Raw genomic sequence first — 11,017 nt, forward strand, 5'->3', positions numbered from 1 at the left:
CCTTGGAATTCAAATAACAAGAAATCCAAGTGGATACATACTTTCTCAATCTCATTATATAAAGATGAAGCCGGTTGTTACTCCATTTGATTCAAATTGTAATTTGAAGAAAAATAATCATGAAAGTGTGTCTTCTCTAGAATGTTCTAGAATTATTGGTAACTTAATGTACATAATGAATTGTACAAGACCTAATATTGCCTATTCAATAGGAAGTTAGCAAGATACTCCAGGAATCCTAGGCATGATCATTGGAATGCATTAGTTAGAGTTCTAAGGTACTTGAAGTACACTCTAGACTATGGATTGCATTATATGAGGTATCCATACATACTGGAAGGATTTAGTAATGGTAATTGGATTTCTGATATCATGGAGACTAAATCAACCAGTAGGCATATTTTTACCTTGGGTAGAGAAGCTGTATCATGGAAATCTTCAAAACATATGTATATAGCACGTTCTACTATGGAATTAGAGTTTATAGCTCTTGATAAAGTAGGAGAAGAAGCTAAATGGCTCCAAAAAATTTCTTCAAAATATTCCACTGTGGTTAAAGCCTATAAGTGCAGTATGTATTTATTGTGACAATTTGGCAGCTTCTATTAGAGCCAAGAATAATGTCTATAATGGCAGGTCACGACATATTAGACGCAGACATAATTCGATAAGGCAATGGCTCTCTAATGGAATAATTTTCATTGGTTATGTGAATTTGAAAGAGAATACTATAAATCCTTTGACGAAAGGATTGTCAAGAGAGCAAGTCACATATACATTGAGGGAAATGGAGCTAAAGCCTATGAAATGAGTTATCTGGTGGTAACTTAACCTAGTTGACTAGAGATCCCAAGATCTAGGTTCAATAGACAAACTAGTTGGATAATTCATAGTTGAACAAACTTATAATTTCTACCTATTTTTATGATATTCTAGAGTGTGTGATCTATTGATATTAAGGTTATATTTATATCTTGTTTTACAAGAGAAGTAGTGATAGGATGCTCTTAATCAATATTACCTATATGAGAGTAAAAGTGGGGTCTCTTCTATGAGAACTTTTCAAAGGTCTTATGTTCTCTAAGCTCTCATGAATTCATCCAAGGCCAAAGTGGACACAAACATATAAAATTAAAAGATACAAGACGGGTTGTGTGTGATATTTGTTGTCTCAATTCACCAATGAGAAGGGTACTTTCAGAGCTTAGTCTCACTATTTCTTCGGTGAATTTAATGGATATTCACTAAGGAAGGTTCAAGTTCAGAAAACACTTCTCTTGATGCATAGTTTGTTTGTTTGCTCTCAACAGGTTTGTTTGATTTTTCTCACTTTCCTTCATGTGGGGGATTATTGGATTATATAGTGAAAGAAGGTGAAAGTTTGGTGAAAATTTGAAACATAAAATGAATTTAATTGTATAGATTAAATTCATTGTTTAGAAACTTTCAAACCGAATTGAAACTTCAAATTAAAATGATGTTTCATGTACAAGTTTAATATGTATGAAAATTAAATTTGTAGTTTTTTCAATTGAATGAGTTATGTCTGATTTTTGTCAAGTAACAACTCATTTGAGTTAAATTTGACAAATGTTTCAATTTTCTATATTTATTTTATTTTATTTTGTAATTTGGAGAGTTACCAAGTTGTTAGCCTATAAATAGCAACTTGATTCTTCACTTGTAGCATCCCATTCCAAATTGAAGAGTTCTCTTCTTTCTTTCTTTCTTTCTTTCATTTGTTCTTGAGTTGAGAGCAAGTATCCAAGAGTTCTGTAGATCCAAGTAGTTAGAGGTTGTAGTTCTACTGGAGTTGGTCATTGTATCCTACTAAGACAATTGTTTTAGTCTGCTTGCAGGTCATGCAGAGTGAATAATTGTCTTTAGGACAGTGCTTACCAGAAGCTTGCCTCGACTATGTTTTGAGTCTCCAAAGTTTGCTAGTATATTTAGTTCTATATATATCATTTTCCCCCAACACTTCTAACTGTCAATGAAATTGGCTCGAAATGAGTGGGAGATGCCAGTTTGTTAATTAGCACGCATCCCTGGTTTTCTTTTGATCAAACCCAAGAGCTTCAATTTATTGCGCTTGTATTTCTCATGCCAAAGTATAGCCCACTGATGATCTTATTCTCTTTTCCCTAAAAAGTGTTTTTGGGCATTGACTTGGGTTAAGTTATTTTTTTTTAACTCAACTTAATGTTTGACCCACGAACTACATAAATCTGTGTTAAATAACTCTTCATCAACTTTAACGATGTCCATATTTAGGAAGAACTCTATCTTCCCCTATTTTTCTCTCTTCCAAGCTTTAACTTTTTTAATGAATCCACTAGTTGGCCACCACCAATGACCAACTCCAGTGATAATCATCGCCAGTGGCATGCTCAAATAACTACCTCTTAAGGACTAACTCCGACAACAACCATCATCACAGGTTATTTCCACCTCACTTCAATGACATGCTTCAACAATCACCTCCATTTGCAAACTTGAAAAACCACCTTCGACATCCAACTTCACATGACTACTATTTCTGGCAGCCAAGTTTGAAAATCACATATGGTGACAAACCCTGATGACCATTAACTCCATTGATCAAATACAAAATTAAAATTATTAGTTCATAGTGTTTAATATTCCTTTTATATAGAATTTTCCATGAATATAAACATTTTGAGCATGTAGCCAAATCAAACAAAATTGTGTATAAGAACACTTTTAAGAAAATTCAATGAAATATATTTGAATTTTAAAAAAAAAATAAACCATTTTTATAAAAGGTTTATAAATGCGAATGAATTTTTTAAAAACATTTCACCACATGTCTGAAAGCTCAACTACAGATGAATACTTATCATGGCTGTATCTTCTAAGTCTCTCCACTTCTATGTTTGAAAATTGAGGATTCAACTAACATGCTAAGTGAGGGTCTGGTGTCGCTTTGTGATCAACCAAATGTGCATGAATGATAAAAAAAAAATATAAATGAATATGGTCTAGTACAAGTACATACTGTCAATAAGTATTAAACTTGAGAGGATTCTAAGTATCATATCTCAAGAGACTAGATGTACTTCAATTTGTATTATGAAAAATATGAACAATGCAAACCAATGGTAACAAGGGAAAATAAATGAGAGTTCGGTTGTATGATGAGTAATAAAGTAAACTATAGATGATAACAGGGATTTACCATCAAGTTTCAACATGTAGTTTTATGTCATGAGCTATGCAACCGCATCACATTGACATTAACTCAACATGGGCAGAAAACTACTCCTATTCAGTCTTTTTTACAAGCTCCTTTAGGAGCCTAAGTAGCTAAACCTATATTTCCATGGCTAGCTAAGTCTTAGATTAATTCGTACAATTTCTAAGTTCTATGGTGTATCTTATGTCTATAGAACCTATGTCTAGGTTTATCTTTTGTGAAATTTGTCTTTATCTTAACCTTCTCAGTATTAAGACTCGACTAACATGCTAAATTAAATGGTCGGTTTAACTTAACAAGATATCTTTTTACTTAACAAATGAAATAGAAAAGTGAATTGATGTGATAGCATTGGTTCAAGTCATATCATTTTAGAGTATTCACATGACCGAATCCCTTACAAAATTAGCCCATAACTAAAGAAGAATGAATAAAGTTCATTAATGCACAAGCCATGAGTTACAATTCTTGAGTTCAAAGAATAAAAGTAAAGAGATGGAAAAACAATTAAAGAATGAAAAGAACAAGGGTGGGAAAAAAGTAACAAATACTCCTTGTATCAAAATCTCACTTTGAAGGGTCTCTCTACACACTTTTTCACGAGCAGGGAAGACCTTAAAACTAAAGTTCTTCATAGGAACTCTTGTTCTTGAAGATTTTCTTAATGTAGCTTATGAGATATTTAAAGGAACTCTTATTCAAGAGTACCTATTAGCAGAAGCAGACCTTTCCAATTCATTGTGACAGAATTTCCACATATACATTCAAACAGACTAAAATGCATTCATAATGCTAAAATATTGACAAGCTCAAAAGAACAGTAAATAAGAGATCGAGAGATCGTACCAGTTGAAGAATTCTTCTTCATAGCAAATCTCGTTTTTGCTGAGACGGTAAGCTATTACTCAGCAAAACCCAATCGTCTACCACGAACAGAAGGAAATGGAGATGACACCACCACTCAGAGCCCTCAGTATTCTTGGAGTGAGAATCCAAAGGGTGGACTTTGTTTAGATTTGGTAGAGGAAAGGAGGAAGAGAGATCGTATACAACGATCAAGCAAGTGGGAGATAGGCTCGTCTATCGTATAGACAAAATACTTGATCGTTTAGGTGAAGTATATGATCATGTAGGAAAAAGATAAGCGATCATCTAAATGATCGTGTAGGAAAGGTAAGCGATCGTCTAAACGATCATTTAGAAAAAACTAAGCGATCATCTATACGATCATTTAGTAAATATCGGGCGTTAAACGATCGTTTAGTAAATAACGCACGCGGGTGTAATCGTTAAACGATTGCTTAGCACTACCGTATAAGTAAGCGATCGTGTAGGCACTATCGTATAGGCACAGATTTTCTAAGCGATGACACACTTCAACATAATGTTTGCGTCCTTCATGCTTAACACACCGTGAGCTATTTATGCATCTCAAAGTGATCTCTCAACTTACTCATCCGTTATTAAAACAGAAGAGACGTCGTCCCATTACCCTTTTAATCGTTCAATTAATAGACAATGAATCTGATCACATCATATTTATAATTTATGAATTAATATCATATATTAATCATAGTGTTTTTCCTCCACTAGATATAAATCATATTTATATCCAACTTCCTCCAAATTAATGTATCTCATACATAAAGTTAATTATATCATATATAATTGAACTCCCTCTTGTCAATTTGAACATTTCAAACTGACCCAAAAATTGACTCTCAACTTGTATCCAAGCTACCAAGGAACTTTATGGACCTATGGCTCGAAGCTCCAACAGTACGTGTATAACTGACTAAACTCTTTAGTCACGATATCCACCATCTGTTAACTGTCAGGCATTCCACTAAAGACCGACAGTTGAACTCTTCTTTCCATAGATATATTTCTATGTCCATTGGATATAACCAATAATCAGTACGATAATCCTTCACAAATGCTCGTAATTACAGCAGGCCAATTTACCATTTTGCCCCTATAGTTACATCTTTCTCCTTAAGTACCACTGAACCCTCTAATGAACAATACAACATAGTTCTACTATGTGTGAATACCTCTCGAGCCATGAGAAGGTGTGTGGCGCCACATCGTTCAAGCCCCGGAATCAGCCCTTAAGAGAGCAATCTATCTACTTACCCCTACTTCGGGGAAGGAGTGAACTCCATCTTGTGAAGCTGAGTTCCCAACTCCCTAATCAGACGAATCCACAAAGTGGTAGGTTTGAGTCGGCGCTCTGGCCACTCGCACCCATGCAAATCAAAGGACTGCCCTCAATGGCAAGAGTTCCCAACTCACTCAGGATTGAGGTCATGTTACCTATGGTCATCCCAGTGAAGTGAAGTCTCAGTCATGAACGGAGTTATATGACGAGATGTTAACACTTCGAGGTCAGGTCTTATACAAACTCTTTATATAGGATGCCTCCGCTCACATGTCCGCTACACGAATGATCAGGATCAGACCATCTATGACAAATCACAACACTTGTAACAATTCCACAAAGCGGGTTGCATTCATAGTGATATCAAGATAAGGTTTCCCTCCTATATCCATATACTACAGATTATTTTGGTTGTCACTTAAGACATGATCCACTTGTATGTCACTACATACATGCTTAAGTTACATAAAGACAACCAGAGATATTAAATTTATTGATTTGTGTAAAATAAAAACATCTAAATGTGTAAAGTCAAGCAATGAAGTAAATATCATATATATTATATATCACAAGCGTTCTTACAAAGTTGTTTACAAACTACATGACACGAGACTTTAGGGCACAAACCCCAACAAAAAATTTTAAGGAGTAATGATTCCTTGAAGAAAAAGGATTCCAATCCTTTACATAGGCTAAGGTAGGTGAAGGATGGTTGAAATCCATGCTTTGAATGACCTCAGGCAGTTTCGAAGTCGCTAAACGATTGAAGATTAAGAATTAAGCGAGTTTCTTGACTGTGCATGTTTTCGAAAAAATTATGGTTTCTGATGCAGGTGCATAGGCTCCTTGATGCAGGTGTTGTTAGGGTTGATTGTCCTAAATCTCGTGGGTTCCATAGTTTGTAAATTTTGTACACTAATTATTTATCTATAAAATAAGATGTTATTTTATTCAACATTTAATTTGCATTAACTCAATCCAATAAACTAAAATCCAAGGCTGTTTTATGTAGCTTAAACATATATATGGTTGACAGACAAATGGATCATGTTTAACTAATAGCCTAAATGGTTTATAGTATATGAATAGGTTGGGTACCTTATCAAGATGGAATTCATTCATTCCCATTTTTAGGGTAAGTAGATGAATTACTCTCTTAAGAGCTTATTCCGGGTCATGAACAATGAGGCACCTCACCCTCTCACTAGCTAGAGAAGGGTTTAATTTATAGTTGGACTACTACTAATTGTTCATTAGTAGGATCAATGGTACTTAAAAAGTTAGATGTAACTACAGGGGTAAATTCGTGATTTAACCCAGTTATAGTTACAAGAAATTCGTTAAGGTTCGACTTACTGTTGATTGGTTATATCCATGGACACAAAAATATATCTATAGTGCGAAGAGTGCAGTTATTGGTCTTTAATGGAGTCGCTGACAAAAATATATTTGCATGGTAGTATCTCTCGGGTTGGTGTTTGCAGTATTCTTGTGTTTGGCAAGAGTTCTTACTATTCGTGTAGAGAAGAGATCTTGATCTCAAGGAGAGAAAAATTTGTGAAGAAAAATGATCCACAAGGGTGAGTTTTCTCTCCCTTTTCAACTCTAGTAAAAGTATGTTATAAGTGTAATTGTTTATCCTGTAATTCTATATGTTTATTTCTCTATATTTTTTGTGTTTTTCAAAATTGAATGTCAATGATACAACATTCACATGCTTCTGGGAGGAATTTGATTCCTTCAATTAGTATTGGAGACAGGTTGGGCCTCTGATTTTCATTTTTTAAACAAAAATCAGAGAAATCAGTGTGTATGTTCTGCATTTTGAATGTTGGTTTGCAAAATGGATGTTTACGTTTTTTAGCATCTTAGATTTACTTATGCGACCAAAATGTATAAGGCCTGTTGTTTTGGGCATTTCATTCTGCTATCGAGTCTATAAGTCTGTGTTCTCAAGTTTGGTAAGAGTTGCTGAGGATGGAAATAAAAAAATAGAGAAATTCAGACGAAGAACAAAGCATAGGATAACATTCTGTGTGAAAGTGTAACACATAGCGTAGCTACATCGTGGTTTACACCGCAACAAAAAAGGCCCAACATAGCTATGCTATGCGACAACGATACGACGTTGATGCCTATTGTAGTAACGCTATGAGGCAACGTAGTGTTACGCTTCGACAACAAAAGCCAGCATAGCTTTGCTTCTCAAAGTGTTGTGTCGCTACGCTCCGAGGTTGAGACGTGCGCATAGGCGGTTGCCAGTTCATGGGTTCAAATCCTGGCAGGAGTAGTTTGCAACAGTTTTTTGTATTATTTTAATTTTATGTAATTTTATTATTTTAATTAATTAAAGTAATATAATTTGATTATATTAATTTAATTAATTCTTAAAGGTGCCAGAATTCAGTTTATTTTGCTATTTATTTAATTTATGCATTTGATGTATGGTTAAATATTGTATGTTACATAATGTATGTTATATAGTTTTAAAATTTCACTTTAGGATAAAGATTATTCATCCATCATTTTAATATAATTGTTATATTACATAATTGCATGATTTTATAAGCATACATATATATCATATTTAATATGAATCTTATATTATATAGTTGCATGTTTTCATAAAGCATATTCATGCACCATACTTTAATATAAATGTTATATTGCATGATAAGATATGTATGATTTCCATTAATGATTAATATAATCGTTATATTATATGATGAAAATGGAAATGCATTGAGCATGACATTACCTAGTAAATATAATTGTTATCTCATTAGATGCATTGTAAAACTTGCACCTTACTTTCCCTTTTTAATTATGTTTATTGATTGAGTTTGCAAAGTAATGGGGTTAAATATTTAAGTTAGATTGAAATTGTGGATTTTGGGGTAAAGGATAAGTTTGAAGAAGAAAAAATATCTAAGTATGGGAAACTTGGCTCTCGGATGCTTATTAAACTAGCCTTACAAAAAGGAAATTCTGGCTGAGAAGTCGTGAAGAGTGGTGGCTGAGCATCGAGTAAGCATAAGGCATGTATCAAGTAAATGTTGTCAAACATCGAGTATGAGCAATTGAGGAAGGATCGAGCATCGAGTATGAGCGATCGAGGAAGGGTCGAGCGTCTAGTATGAGCAATTGAGGAAGGGTCCGAGTATCCCATCGAGCATCAAGTTCTTCCCGTCGAGTATTCAACAAAGAACCATTAAATTTTTCATCGAGTAATGACCCTTCTCCGTCGAGTTTTTCCATTGAGGATCGAGTTTTCTTGAAACGTTCAGCTTTAAACTTTTCTTTTAGTTATCCAAACAGATGGCTTAATTCGAGTCCTTAATCTCCACTAGTGGATGAGGTGACTTCAAGAGATTTCATACAAAAGGATTGGACGGTAGTATAAAAAGGGAAGAAAAATTCAAGAGCTCGTTTTGGGCGATTCCCTCGAGCAAATCAGATGATCTTGGTACTGTTGGAAAGCTCTATGAGTCTAATTCCTAAAGTCGAGCCTTTAGAAGGGATTTCTCATTGGAAAGAGGGCCGGAGAAGGAAGGAAGAGACCAAGGTTCGTTTTCGAGTGTTTTCGAGCACTCGACAAAGAATAATAAATCTAGGTCGAACCACTTGAAATTTCAAGCTGAAATTTTAAGGTAATATTGTTATCATTATTTCAAGCAAGTTTGTAGAAGGAAATTTTGTAAGATAAGGTCTAGAGTTTGAGTTACATATTTTAGAATTTAAACCTATAATCTTTGTTCAAGCAAGGAGTTGCAGTTTAGGGCCATCAAGAAATATTTAAATGCCCAGGTCAAACCACAAGGAGTTTTACACTGAAATGTTGAGGTAACATTGTTAACAAAATTCTGAGCATGTTTGAATAAGAAACTTTCTTAAAATGAGTTCTGGTTTTCAAGTTATTGACGTTAGAAGCTAAATCTAGAATTTGTGGACGAACAGGCAATTTCTTGCTAAGTGTGAGCTTGGTTTAAAAAGAGTGGTCTCAAAAGGGAGACCAAAGTAGTAACTGAAATTCTTATTCTTATGTGTAGGAGCGACATCCATTGGGGAAGTCTACCAAGCCTAGGAAAAGCAAGCCTAAAGACCCATGAGTGACTAATTATCTTAAATATATATATATATATATATATATATATAAGGAGCATGCATTTCAAATGAATTTCATGCTAAGGTCTATGGGTTTTTCCAAGCAACCAAAGTCTATACTTATGATTTTAAAGATTTCATGGCATTTCTTAAGCATGATGTTTTAAACTATTTAATTAAGTTTTACTAATTCTAGCGCATGTCAAGGTTGAATGCCAAATTATTGCAAAACTAAATGTTTATAATTCGTGAAGCATGCATGTTGAATTGTGATAATGCTCTCATGGTGAAAGGTAGGTAAATGCTATGCCTAAAGCTTATTGTACTCAAATCTTCTATGAATGTTACGATTCTAATAAACCGGATGCCGAAGTTATAGAAGGTATCCGAGGAAGCACCTCAGGTATTGACGGTACTTAGTATACTCCATGTGCACGTAGGTAGTCCTATATGAAAGGCCGAAGTATGGGTCTCCTGGCCACAGGCTTTATAATGGGACCGAAGTATGGATCTCACGGCTATGAATGGACGTTGGGAGCTTTAGTTACGAATGCTCGTTCTCCACTAAATTTTGATAGTATGTTTGATTATGATGTTATGATCAATGTATGATACTACATAAGTTGCTTGTGATTATTTCCAACATGTTTATATGTTTAAAATAATATGTGTATGAAAGGCTTGAGACGAATTGTTTTCTATGAGTCACTCACTGAGCAACCAGCTCACCGTTTTCAAATGTTTTCCTTTTTCCCAGGTAACGGTCAAATTCCTCGCAGTTGAACCCACTGCTGCTTTCCACTCAAAGCTCGGTTAGGAAGGATGAAGCTTAGGTTAAGCTTATTTTCGATGCACACATATTTTGAGAGAAGTCTGGGACTTGTGCATTTCATTTTAGGACCCATGTTTTCGTTCTTGTGTTGTTTTGTTGGACATATGTTTGTCATCATTTCTGAATTGTATTTAAGTTACTTTGCTGGTTAAAGTTATGGTTGTTTTACCGCTAAGTCATTTTTGCATATAAAATTTTTAAGCAAGTCTTACTTAAGTTAGGCAGTAAGTGCTGGCAAGTAGGTCGGTAACTATTGCCGTCATATCCCCTTTCGATTTTAAAGGGTAAACTGGGAGGAGGTGTGATATGCATTCTATAGGTTTTAATATTTCATTAATCTATGAGACTTATATTTTTTATGAAATAAATCAAAATCTATAATCAAGAGTTGCATGCAAACTAGGTCTTAATTATTTTTAAATAGTTTAAAATTAATTCACCCAGACTTATATTAAAAATATTTCTAATATGATTAGAAATAAGTTAATCTTTTATTTTTTTTAATATGATTAATTTAAAAGAATAAAATATTAGATTTATAAAATAGTTATCTATAAGGGACCTTTGTCTAAGGAATGTTCTGTCTAGGATTTTGGTATGTAAGCTTACGAAAATGAAATACATCTACCTGGGAACCAACCTGGAAGGTAGTTAGACAAACATTTTATAAGCATTCAATACATAATTAAATTTATTAAAGTGT

This window comes from Benincasa hispida, chromosome 8, assembly GCF_009727055.1.
Source record: "Benincasa hispida cultivar B227 chromosome 8, ASM972705v1, whole genome shotgun sequence".
NCBI classification, from domain to species: Eukaryota; Viridiplantae; Streptophyta; class Magnoliopsida; order Cucurbitales; family Cucurbitaceae; genus Benincasa; species Benincasa hispida.